Source organism: Rhipicephalus microplus, chromosome 6 (genome assembly GCF_043290135.1).
Source record: "Rhipicephalus microplus isolate Deutch F79 chromosome 6, USDA_Rmic, whole genome shotgun sequence".
Classification (NCBI taxonomy): Eukaryota; Metazoa; Arthropoda; class Arachnida; order Ixodida; family Ixodidae; genus Rhipicephalus; species Rhipicephalus microplus.
This window is the reverse complement of record NC_134705.1, coordinates 122650129-122661694: the sequence shown is the minus strand read 5'-3', so window position 1 is coordinate 122661694 and position 11566 is coordinate 122650129. Positions and strand designations below refer to the sequence as shown.

At 43.4% G+C, this 11566-nt stretch overlaps 1 long non-coding RNA gene across 1 annotated transcript; it reads left to right on the top strand.

Moving 5' to 3' along the window:
- The first annotated feature begins 4299 nt into the window (after positions 1-4299).
- LOC142764920 (uncharacterized) lies at positions 4300-11229 on the top strand. The gene is made up of 3 exons (XR_012883963.1): positions 4300-4427; positions 5048-5086; positions 10667-11229. It is a non-coding gene; the product is annotated as an uncharacterized LOC142764920 (long non-coding RNA).
- The last annotated feature ends 337 nt before the right edge of the window (positions 11230-11566 follow it).

Sequence of the window (11566 nt, the reverse complement as noted above, 5' to 3'; positions counted from 1 at the left end):
TCTCAAAGCATAAACTCCGTCATGGTATGCATAGATCATGTACAGCATTGCTCGAGACCTAAATAGTTCAAACCTATTTGTCCCACAGCTTGTGTAGACACGAACTATATTGTATTCTAGCAAATATTTAGCTTTGAGAAGAAAGAGGCTACCGAATGCACCAGGAAATTATCTTGAGTGTGCTAGGTGAGCTGAAAAACTCGCAATATTTTGTCGAACAGTCATATTCAGACATTTCATTTCAGGTACCTTGGTAGGTCAATTAAAAAAAGCTAAAGTGTGTGAAAAAGTTTTGTACTTATCAATAATTAATTGATTAATATGTAGGTTGAAGGTCACAAAATCACCATATGTCGATGAGTGATGCCGTAGTGAACGGCTCCGGAAATTTCGACCACCCGGGGTTCGTTAACGTGCGCCGAAGTCTGAGCACACTGGCCTACAACATTTACGCCTCCATCAAAAACGCAGCCGCCACAGCCGGCCGGGATTCGATCCCGTGACCTTCGGTTTACTTATCAATAAATGCTTTTTACTCAAAAAACATTTGCAGTTGTTGACATCTGCACGTGCAATGAAGTGTTCTGCAAATTTAGCGAAATATATTGCCAGATGGTATTTTATTTTGCGCGACTGAGGCAGGTACTATGGGTAAAGCGTCAGTAAAGGGCATGACACATGGGCACACGCAAACATTCGCCGCCACAGAGAGGCAAAGACGACGTGCGTGATGGAAGAGTTGCACTGCTGCGTGAACAAAAAAGAAGTCATAGTTGAAAGCACCAAGAAGTTATGGTTCCATGCGTTCATTTTATGAAATATAATATATGACGTTTCTCTAAGAGAGCAGCCTTAAATGTGTACTTTTAACTCACAATACTCAGCTTTTTAATCATTAAAATCCCAGATTTAAAATGTTCCACAAAATTTGAACTATCACTTTTGCGTTTTTATGCTAGTTGTTAATAATATCACTGCCGCAAATATTGCGCAGTGATTCATAGGTGAATAAGAATGGAAGCGAAATGAAGCAAGACGTCCTTTGTCGTGAGATGATGCATGCGCAGGTTTTGTCTGGTACACGTCGAGGCGTCTTTGCTAGAATCTTGTTCATATCGCTGAAAAAACGCGCTGACGATTCCTTGTTAAGTTACCACTCATTCGCAGAAATTTATGTGCCATTTTTTGACTTGTCCGCAAGCGTAACTGAACAGTTACAATATCCTCTTTCACAGTAAGAAGGAAGAGTAGGCTTGCGGTTTCTAACAGTTGATCAGTGGTTCCCAGTCCATAAATGTTTTGAGGCAATAAACAAACACGTCATCTGAAGTAGATGCCGCGATAAAGCGAGAGCAGCGATGTGGTCCTTGTTTGGAAGCAGTTGATGTCGTATATCACCATTTCTTTTTTTGGGGCTTTGACTTTCTGCACCAGTAGGCCATCGTGTGATTTCACCTCTCCTATTTCGCCTCTCCTCTTCCTACCGTTAGGCTCGTCAGGCCCAGTGGCTGTATAATAGAGACTATTGTTTTCTTTACATGTGGGTGGTTACCGAAAGGGACAGTGGCAATCGTGACTCTATACCTGGTTTCGTACTTGATAAGCGCGGTGCTCTTTCGGTGTTTTACAATGCGTGGCCTCCTCATACTTGCTTTTCACGAGCGCCCCAACACGTATTCTGGATGGAGAGAGGGAAAAGGAGTGCATAATAAAGAGAACCGTGACCGAACACATCGAAGGAGCGTTTGTTGTGTTGTGATGCGCTTCAGCGGAAGTATACAAAGAAGGAGGCAAGGTTAAGCATAGCAGCATGTAAGTATTCTGAGGTTTATCTTTTTTTTTTCGTTGGAAATGGAAAAAAACGTTGACTGCAGGTTGAGACGATAAAGAATTGGTCGCGGTAATGTCTGTTTACTCATAGCGAGCAGTGTTCTCTGTAAAGTAAGCCAGCGCTGTCAAAACAGACGATGTCGCAGTGAAATGTCGTTGTGCGCATTTTGTAGCATGATGTTTATGTGACTACCCAAGGGTCTATAGTTGGAACATCATTGTAGTTTTTCTGAACTCGTTTTTGACACTTCATGTGTGATGCTAATATTGCCAGTTCTAAACATAACTATGTTCGGTGTAGTCGCATGAGTGACAATTGGGTTTGAGTGCACGACGTTCTGAATATAGAGCTAGTTGTGATTGTGTGGGTGCGCGCGCGTTTTTCAGGTCAACATCTGTAGTTGCATATCAGAAGTTTTGAAAAATCACGTGGGCTGTCCAGCCAATTGCAAGAGATGCAGCTTTTGTAATTAAGGGGGCATATACGATTAGTGTTAGGTACGGAAAATTTCTTGTAAGTCAACATTTCCACACTTACTGTCATTTGTTGCAGAAATCAAGCAACGCTTTACAATCCCGGAAACACACATAGCGATGGTGGAACATCAAGCCCAGTAGTTCTGTACAATACGAACATCAATGAAGACACTGGTTTTCACACATTATGCGAGGAGTATAAGAGAGCGTTGATAACTTACCACGAAGTGAAGTGGTTCAATTGCAATTTGATAACGCCGAGGTAAACATTCCCCCAATTCATGGCATTTTCGAAGCGAATTGTAGACGCGCTGTTTTGTGCTTTGGTTTCCGTTTCCCTTGCTAAATAAGTCACATATAATGACTCCGAGATAACCATCAGTTGACGTCCTTTAAGTATTTCAAAGTACCTGTGAACTGTTCGCAAGACGAATTAAAATTTGTCCATTAGCCTCGGCTACTTCCGTGGGCTAAGAAGTTAATTGTTTAATTACTATAACTATACCCGTATTCAATCGTTTTGCGACCCTGAAGATGCCTTCTTTCACAGTGAAAGAAACGGCGCAAGTAGGATCCAGAAGCCTCCTTTCTACAATGTTTGCATAATGTTGCGTAATTTTTTTTGAAAAACGCTGTATAACAAACCAGTCAGAAATTGCATGGAACTCGGGATTCGATATCAAAAGTTGGAACAGTCCCGCCAAATCCGGCAGGGCTGGTAACCCTAAGCCTGGCCCGCGCATCCCGTAAGCGAGGCTATACGCCGTTGCGTGGACAATGTCAACCGAACTGAAGCCAATCAATGTGTTGAAGTCAATCAATTGCGTACTTTAACACCGTTTACATGATCATGTCATGGTACTGTCGTTGCGCTCATCCTACCGACCTACGTACGCTGAAATGAATATGAAAGACACTGTGCCGACTCCCCAGCAGCTTTGCTCTGCGCGGCGACACTATTTTATAAACACATACCGACGCAGTAAAAACGCAAGAGCCACTTTTTCCTGGAGCTACGTATTCGCTGGGCCTTCCTGCGGGCTGCAATTCATGTTTAGGTGGAGGGAGGGGTGCACTGTTAGACAAAAAATCACAGTGAGTGTTGATTTTTCGAGTTTTTCAGGTTACTTGATCTATGGAACGTCTTGGTAAAGAATTTATATATTCATTGTTAGTACAATCATAACATTGTAACTAAGAACCGATTAAATATCAATGCTTAGCCAAACTCATGTGAAAATACAGGATAGACGTATCCTTCCTTTCGTTTACGTTGATATCACTGTTTTTAAAATTGTTCTGTAATTTTTTTTCAACAAAAAAAATCTGCTGAGCCTTATAGATGCGCGCGACACATCCTTCGCGGGTTTAGGACAATGACGAAATATATACGCAGGATAACAAAATGCCAAAACTTCTCGCTTTTGGACAGGCTGTTGCCTTTCAAATTTTTTGAGAATGTCTTTAAACTGTCCTCGTTGTGTAGTAACACATATCATTTATGTTTAGTGCTTATATTCGAAGGATTCACGTTTAAAAGCAGGAATAACTGTATTTACAAAGCCAAAATTCACAACCCTATTTACAAAGCACCTGCTTGTACCAGTGTTCTTTTCTTAACCTAAACTAAGCTATACAACTAGGAACGCAAAGCTTGAGTATGTTGCACATAAATGAAAGCTATTTCTATACATTAATGCTGTCTTGTCATCGGTGAACTGCAAAGGTCTCTCAAAATTGCGAGTGAAATATTTGACAAAGTATGCAAAAACTTGCAGCAATCAAATCTGCTACAACTTGACGTCAATCACAGGTTATAAATACATGTAACAATCCTCGAGCATTCTTTCAAAATGGCATATAAACTGCGTGATGTCTGTTTTGCTGACGCATTGAAAGAATCGTAAAAAAAAACGAAGTCATTTATGACACTTCCAACTTTAGCATGTCAGAATATAAGGTCGGCTCATTGGCTTGGGCACGTGTTTAAAAGTCAAAGACTGAAAGGAAAATCATGGCGCTCAGCACCACACTGCTTTTTATGTCCCTCTCTGTTATCTTAATTTTTCTGCAAGGAACGCGTGCATCAAAAGTTGTGGAAGAAAGGAGAGATACTTTAGGTAGGAAAATTCCTCCACAATCTTTCTTTACGGACTAAATGTTTGACTGTGTCAATATATTTGTTTACGAGACTTATCTGGCGCGGTTTATTATGTTGCCATCGCTAATGTGTTTAGGTTATGCACTAACAGCAATACTATTTCTATTGTAGCTTTAAGCTATACCTAAACGACAAAATATAAAAAATTCAGCTATCATTATTATCTGCCACTGAGCACACTAAATTTATTCGTCCTAGCTAAGGAAAACATCTGACAAAAATGCTCGGCTAAAAAAACTGTCCATATAGTGATAGAATTTCATGAAGTTGCGTGGTTTTAGTGTCGCCGTTGATTGCTTTCTGTTCCACAGCTGGAGGGTCAGACGTTGTTACGTCTATAGTTAGGCTTAACAGAGTGTGTCAACAATATGTGTAGGTAATATTTTTTCATGTGACCTAGTGTGAGAGTTGAAACTGGCAGCGGGTAAATGCTGAAAGAGAGTCGCACAACCCTTGAAGGCACGGGTGGTCTCTAACAATATACTGTGTAACAATGTACATTATTGTAATCCCCTGAAATAAAACAATTTATAGACGGTTCGCTGATGCAAGCTTTGAATTGCCTTTCTCTACTTGCAGTGTGCAACAAAAACGAGGGAACGTGTCGGACTCCAGATCGTATGTATTCGTTTTTATTTTCGTTCGCACTATTCACACTGTATGCTTCATCGCTAGTAACACATAGTTATCCATCGAATACCATAGCAATGCAGCACCTTTTTATGACACAAGTTTTCACTGACCAAATACAGTTCGAAAATTTTATATCGCATGCAGTGCTGATTAATTGCACACCTCTGTAAGAAATATTTTATTTTTAATTGAAAAAATATTCAGAAATTCACTTGAAGAGTTTTTTTGAAAGCGAGGTTATATCAGTCATTCTGGATTTGGCCTTTGATAATATCAGGTTTTACTAGTAAAACAAAACACCACTGTATACTGTGTGCTGCCCAATGCTCAGCTCGCGTGTATTATGTCTCTATAAACGGAGCACCCGAATGAGTACCAGCCACATGTAGGCTACAGTGCCTCACACTTTGCAACATTACCCATCAATATGCTAAACTGGCCTGCATCATATAGCTAATTGATTTATATGTGGGGTTTAACGACCCAAACCCACCATATATTAGGAGAGACGCCGTGGTGCAGGGCTCTGAAAGTTCGATCACTTCGAGTTCTTCAACGTGCACCCAAATCTGAGCACATGGGCATAGAGCTTTTCTGCCTCAATTAAAAATACAGCTGCCGCAGCCGGGATCCATCATATAGCTAATGTCAGACTACGTAAAGCGACCTAAATCACCCGCTTCTCGCAACATAACAAATTAAACTGCATCTTTGGACCATAGATTACTCAGCCTCCGGCTCAGCAAATGGTGAGAAGCAGCCTCAGAGTTTGTGCTTCAAGTGGTTAGGCATAAGGATTGCCTAAAGAAAGATTCCAAGCTGGACCTTTTACACGTCGCCAAACCGGACGCTGAACTGCGTTTCTCTGCGTCCCAAAAAGGCGGTAACACTAATACGTGTTAGACAAGGCTTAAAATTGACGCGTACATGGGCTGCAAAGCTAAAGAAGAGATACACAATGAACGTTACTATCAAATGATGTCGGAGGGGTCGCTCCTTCAAAGTGTCTGCAGGTGAAAGATTTCATTTGAGACTCCCTTGGCGACAGTTGTTGTTGCCGTCTAGTTGACATTAACCTAAGGATAACTCATCCACTTCTAACTCAGTCATTAGCCTATGAATTAGGCTCAGAAAAGCCCTGCAATACGTAGGAAGAATTCCCGGTGGTCAGCTAGAGCAGAAACTTTCAGAATGTTTGGCAGTCACCAGATTTGGTAGTTTGGACGCAATAAATAGAATCAACTCATACAGGGCCGCGTATTTGGCAGAGTGCCTGACGGCTAATCATTACATCGCAAGATTAGATATCGGACGTGGTGGCTTCGCTCACCGAAATCCAGAAGTTTTGAACCCATTGTGCCAAGATTTAGGTCAGTGCTAAAAGCTGCCAGTAGTCAAAATTACTGAGGCCTTTCCACACTTGTTTCATATTAGGATCGTGGTTCCAAGACATATAATCATCATCATCTTCATCATCATCATCATTATCAACCTGACTACAGTCACTGCAGGAAAAAGGCCTCTTCTATGTTTCACCAATTACCCGGTTCTTTGCTTGCTGCTACCAATTTATACCCACAAGCTTCCAATCTCATCTGCCCACCTAACCTTCTGTCTCCCACTAACTCGCTTGCCTTCTAAGGGAATCCAGTTAGTTACCCTTAAAAACCAGTGGTTATCCTGTCTACGCGCCACATGCCCGGCCCATGTCAATTTTCTCTTCTTGATTTCAACTATGATATCATTCACCCGTTTGTTCCCTAATCCACTCTGCTCTCTTCTTGTCTTTTAAGGTCACACCTACCATTTTTCTTTCCATTGCTCACTGCGTCGTCCTACATTTAAGCTGAACACTCTTTGTAAGTCTCCAGATTTCTGCTCCGTTTCTAAGTACCGCCAAGATACTGCTGTTATACACCTTCTTTTTGAGGGATAGTGCTAATCTCCCTGTCATAATTTTAGAGTGCTTGCCAAATGTGCTTCATATCAATCTTATTCTGCTAGTTACTTCAATCTCGTGGTTCGGTTCCACAGTTATTACCTGCCCTAAGTAGACATAGTATTTTACAATTTGAAGTACACTATTACCTATTTCGAAGCGCTGCTCTTTTTCGAGGTTGTTGTAGATTACTTTCGTTTTCTTCAGAATAATTTTAAGACCCACCTTTCTGCTTTCCTTGTCTAACTCCGTAATCGTGAGTTGTGAGTCGTCCCCTGAGTTACTCAGGAATGCAAAGTCATCGGCGAAGCGCTGGTTACTAACGTACTCTCCATTAACTCTTATCCCTAACTGTTACTATTCTAGGCTTCTAAAAACCTCCTGTAAGCACGCGGTAAATAGCATTGGGGAGATTGTGTCCCCCTGCTTTACACCCTTCTTGATTGGTATTTTGTTGCTTTTTTTTGAAGCACTATGGTAGCAGTTGATCTCCTGTGGATTTTTTCCAGGATGTTTATATATACTTTATCGACACCCTGATTCCACAGTTTCAGCATTGCGAGTGATAGTCCTACTAAATCAAACGCTATCTCATAATCTATAAAGGCTATGTATAGTGGTTGGTTATACATAGCCTTCATGGATTACGAGAAGGCGTTTGATTCAGTAGAAATTAATTCAGTAGATTCGAAACGTGTAGCACCAACTATATCTATCCCAACATCAACTCATACAAATGTTAACAGCCTTGAAACCAATGAACGAGGCTTCTGAAAAAAAAAGTCGCATGCAATAGCGTGTAGCTCGCGATGATGATGAGGACAAAGGAAGTGAAGTGTGTGTCCAAGATGAAACTGTTCATTCAGTCGAACTTTGGCCGGTAAAAGGAAAGGCAGATTACAGTGATACGCAGTGACACTGATAGCCGTACAGAGCAGCGGTTGTTCATCGAATGGTAATGATTGGAGTGCGCCGCCTTATATACATCACACACCGAATTTCCCAGTCAGAAAACTGGTCATCGCGACAGCTCTGAAATAAGCTCGAGTGTTCGCATCTTGCGCGCAATCTCATGTCGAATTCTAATGGTAGATCTAGATCAAAATTTTCTGCAATCACTTTCCAATGACAGATTGGAAGCGTAAATTGTGTATTCTAATGGCAGATTGAGGGCAACCACAGATAATGAGTTGCTCCTTGGAACAAGATTTCTTGCTTTACCGAAATAAGTGTACTTGAGCGCATGTTTACGTGACGTATTCTATACGCCTGACGTGCATCCGGTCACGGTGTAATGTTTACAGCTGCGGAAAGCCGGAGACGGCACGCTTCAGCCTCCTTGCTATGGGTTTCAGCGCATCAACTGCTCGCGTTGAGTGCTGCGCGCCCCAGTCGCATATTTTGCGAGAACAATTCCACTGGGATCTGCTTGCTCCGTTCGCGCCATGGCCTAGCACTCGCCATCTGTCATTGATATTCAACATTAAAAATTGCCCGCAGCTTCCCTCGGGGGAACACTGAGGAGGATGCGGAGCATATAATTGGTTAACGGGGTGTTAAAGTGCGACTTACTTGGGTCGATGGCTAAATTGGTTAACGTGGTTGTGAAATGGGGTGTTAAATTGCGACTTACTTGGGTCAATGGCTAAATTGGTTAACGTGGTTGTAGGAGGGGGTGTTAAATGAGTGAACACGTACACACGTATGCGAAAGGACGGCTCTGGTCGAAGGGACGTCGATCATTGTGTTTGTGGATTCGTTGGAATTCATTTCACCGCGACCTTGGACGTCAACGCGCCGTACAAACCAACCGACGAGCGGCAACTGAGCGAGCGAGCGCCGACCTTGAGTATATATACAGCGCGACGGCGCATGCACTGTCAGCTGTTGAATGTTCTCGAAGGAGAAGCGCGCGCGCGGCACAGATGGCGACGGCGCGCCGGCGCATGCGCTGTCAGCTGTCGAATGTTCTCGAAGGAGAAGCGCGCGCGGCACAGATGGTGGGCGACGGCGCGACGGCGCATGCGCGCGCGTCAGCTGTCGAATGTTTGAGAAGCGGTGCGGACGGCGCGGATGGCGCACTACAAGGCGCGAGCATAAGATGCTTCCGCATCTAAAAATGATCTACTAGAATCATGAAGTTTCTCGAACATTGAAGGCGGAGTTTGCGCTGAGCATCGCTGGCAGTGTAGGCGCAAATCGAGTCCAGGAAAAGCAAAATAAAAAAAATTGCCCGCAGCTTCCCTCGGGGGAACACTGAGGAGGATGCGGAGCATATAATTGGTTAACGGGGTGTTAAAGTGCGACTTACTTGGGTCGATGGCTAAATTGGTTAACGTGGTTGGGAAAATGGGGTGTTAAATTGCGACTTACTTGGGTCGATGGCTAAATTGGTTAACGTGGTTGTAGGAGGGGGTGTTAAATGAGTGAACACGTACACACGTATGCGAAAGGACGGCGCTGGTCGAAGGGACGTCGATCATTGTGTTTGTGGATTCGTTAGAATTCATTTCACCGCGACCTTGGACGTCGACGCGCCGTACAAACCAACCGACGAGCGGCAACTGAGCGAGCGAGCGCCGACCTTTAGTATATATACAGCGCGACGGCGCATGCACTGTAAGCTGTTGAATGTTCTCGAAGGAGAAGCGCGCGCGCGGCACAGATGGCGACGGCGCGATGGCGCATGCGCTGTCAGCTGTCGAATGTTCTCGAAGGAGAAGCGTGCGCGGCACAGATGGTGGGCGACGGCGCGACGGCGCATGCGCGCGCGTCAGCTGTCGAATGTTCGAGAAGCGGTGCGGACGGCGCGGACGGCGCACTACAAGGCGCGAGTATAAGATGCTTCCGCATCTAAAACGTGCGTGGCAATGCCACCCTCTGAAAAAACATCGCCTGATGCTCAAAACAGAGCACGGGTGGGAGGGGGGAAGCATGCAGAAATAAATAACAACCACAAATCAAAAAATGACAATGCAAATAAACAAAGGCGATAAATCGCAATAATATCGCAAGATGTCCGTAACCACTGGTGTAGACTCCCCAGACCCACAGTGTACGCCGGGCAAACTCGGTGGAGTGGCTGCGGAGATTTTTGGGGTTGGTTTGGCGGCGGCTAGGTGAAGCTAAACGTTGGTGGTGCACAGCTGAAGCTTCGTATGTGCAAGCGAGAACGCGAAGCGTTTTTTTTTGTGGACGCCTTACGTTTGAATTTGAGTTTAAGCAAGTGCACTCTTATAATAAAAAATAGAAATTTATCAAAATATTTATGTGAAGAAAAGAAATATTGACATTGTGTTGCGATAGATAATCAGCATTGTCGAGGTACCAATGGGCATCTGCTCTATTGACAAGTATTATTTCTGCGTGTTTTTGGCAGACTGGATTGCCCAGAATTTCACCATATAGACATCTGCGGCAGAAAAAGCGTATGGAGCCGCTGTCCACAGAAGACTTGGTTCTCGGGTGTCACGAATGATTCTTGCTTTCGCACTCAATGCTGCACGCAATCCATGTCCGACCTATGCTTTTGATAAGTTACTGCTGATAAAAACGTATCTTCATTGCCGTGCAATAATAGACACAGCATTTCATAATTATATCTTCGCATTGTATGGATTTTGCAGGCTGCGGGTGCCCGCCGTTCGCACCCATTGGGCCGTGGTCTCGACTCCATTATTCCTACCGCGCCCGGGGCCACCGGTGCCGCCGAGGCGCTTTTACCGAGAACTGCAACTCGTTTCCATCAGAAGTTGCTTGCCATTCAGCATGCTTACGCCCGTGGGGTTTTTGGGGTTAGACGAGTAACTCAATCAAGTTTGCAGAATGATATGCTGCATTAAAGCCTTCATGTAAAATCTTCTGAATTGGCTGTCAGCATTCGCAACATATGCTAAATGGCTGCTAAACTGTGCATAACTCTGCATGTTGGGCGTGTACAATATACCATGTGGCCTTAACATCATTGAAAAAATATTCCAGAGCGTTATGCGTGACGCATGGTTAACTATCCTCAGGTAGACTGCAGGTTCGAAATTCAGTGGGATGCAGTTTTGCGGTAACGTGTTTTCCGATGCTCAGAATGCTGTAAAACGCAAAAAAGCTGCGTGATATCTATCTATCTAACTTGACTCGACGCCGCCTCATCAAAGATATTACATTTCCTATTTTCATACCTAATAAGGTACCTAATGACACACTATAATCGATATTATCCCCATTTGAATAAAACTTACTGATAGTCAAAGTATTTCATAATTGGTAGGTAACTAAGGCTGCACCCTTACAACACAAGCACACGCCGACAAGGACGAGCGCAAGCTTAAATTATTTCTATTTTTCGTCGTAGTCCATATATACGCCCATCAATTAACTGGTATCAACAATAATCCCAATGACAGTCTGTGTAAATTATAACACCTTATGCAACAACCTCATTTTACTTTACAATAAACAAACTGAAGATTCGCTTGTGCCGGCGATACGTCTTGCCGAGGTATAAATTGCTTATAACATGTTCGTGGCCC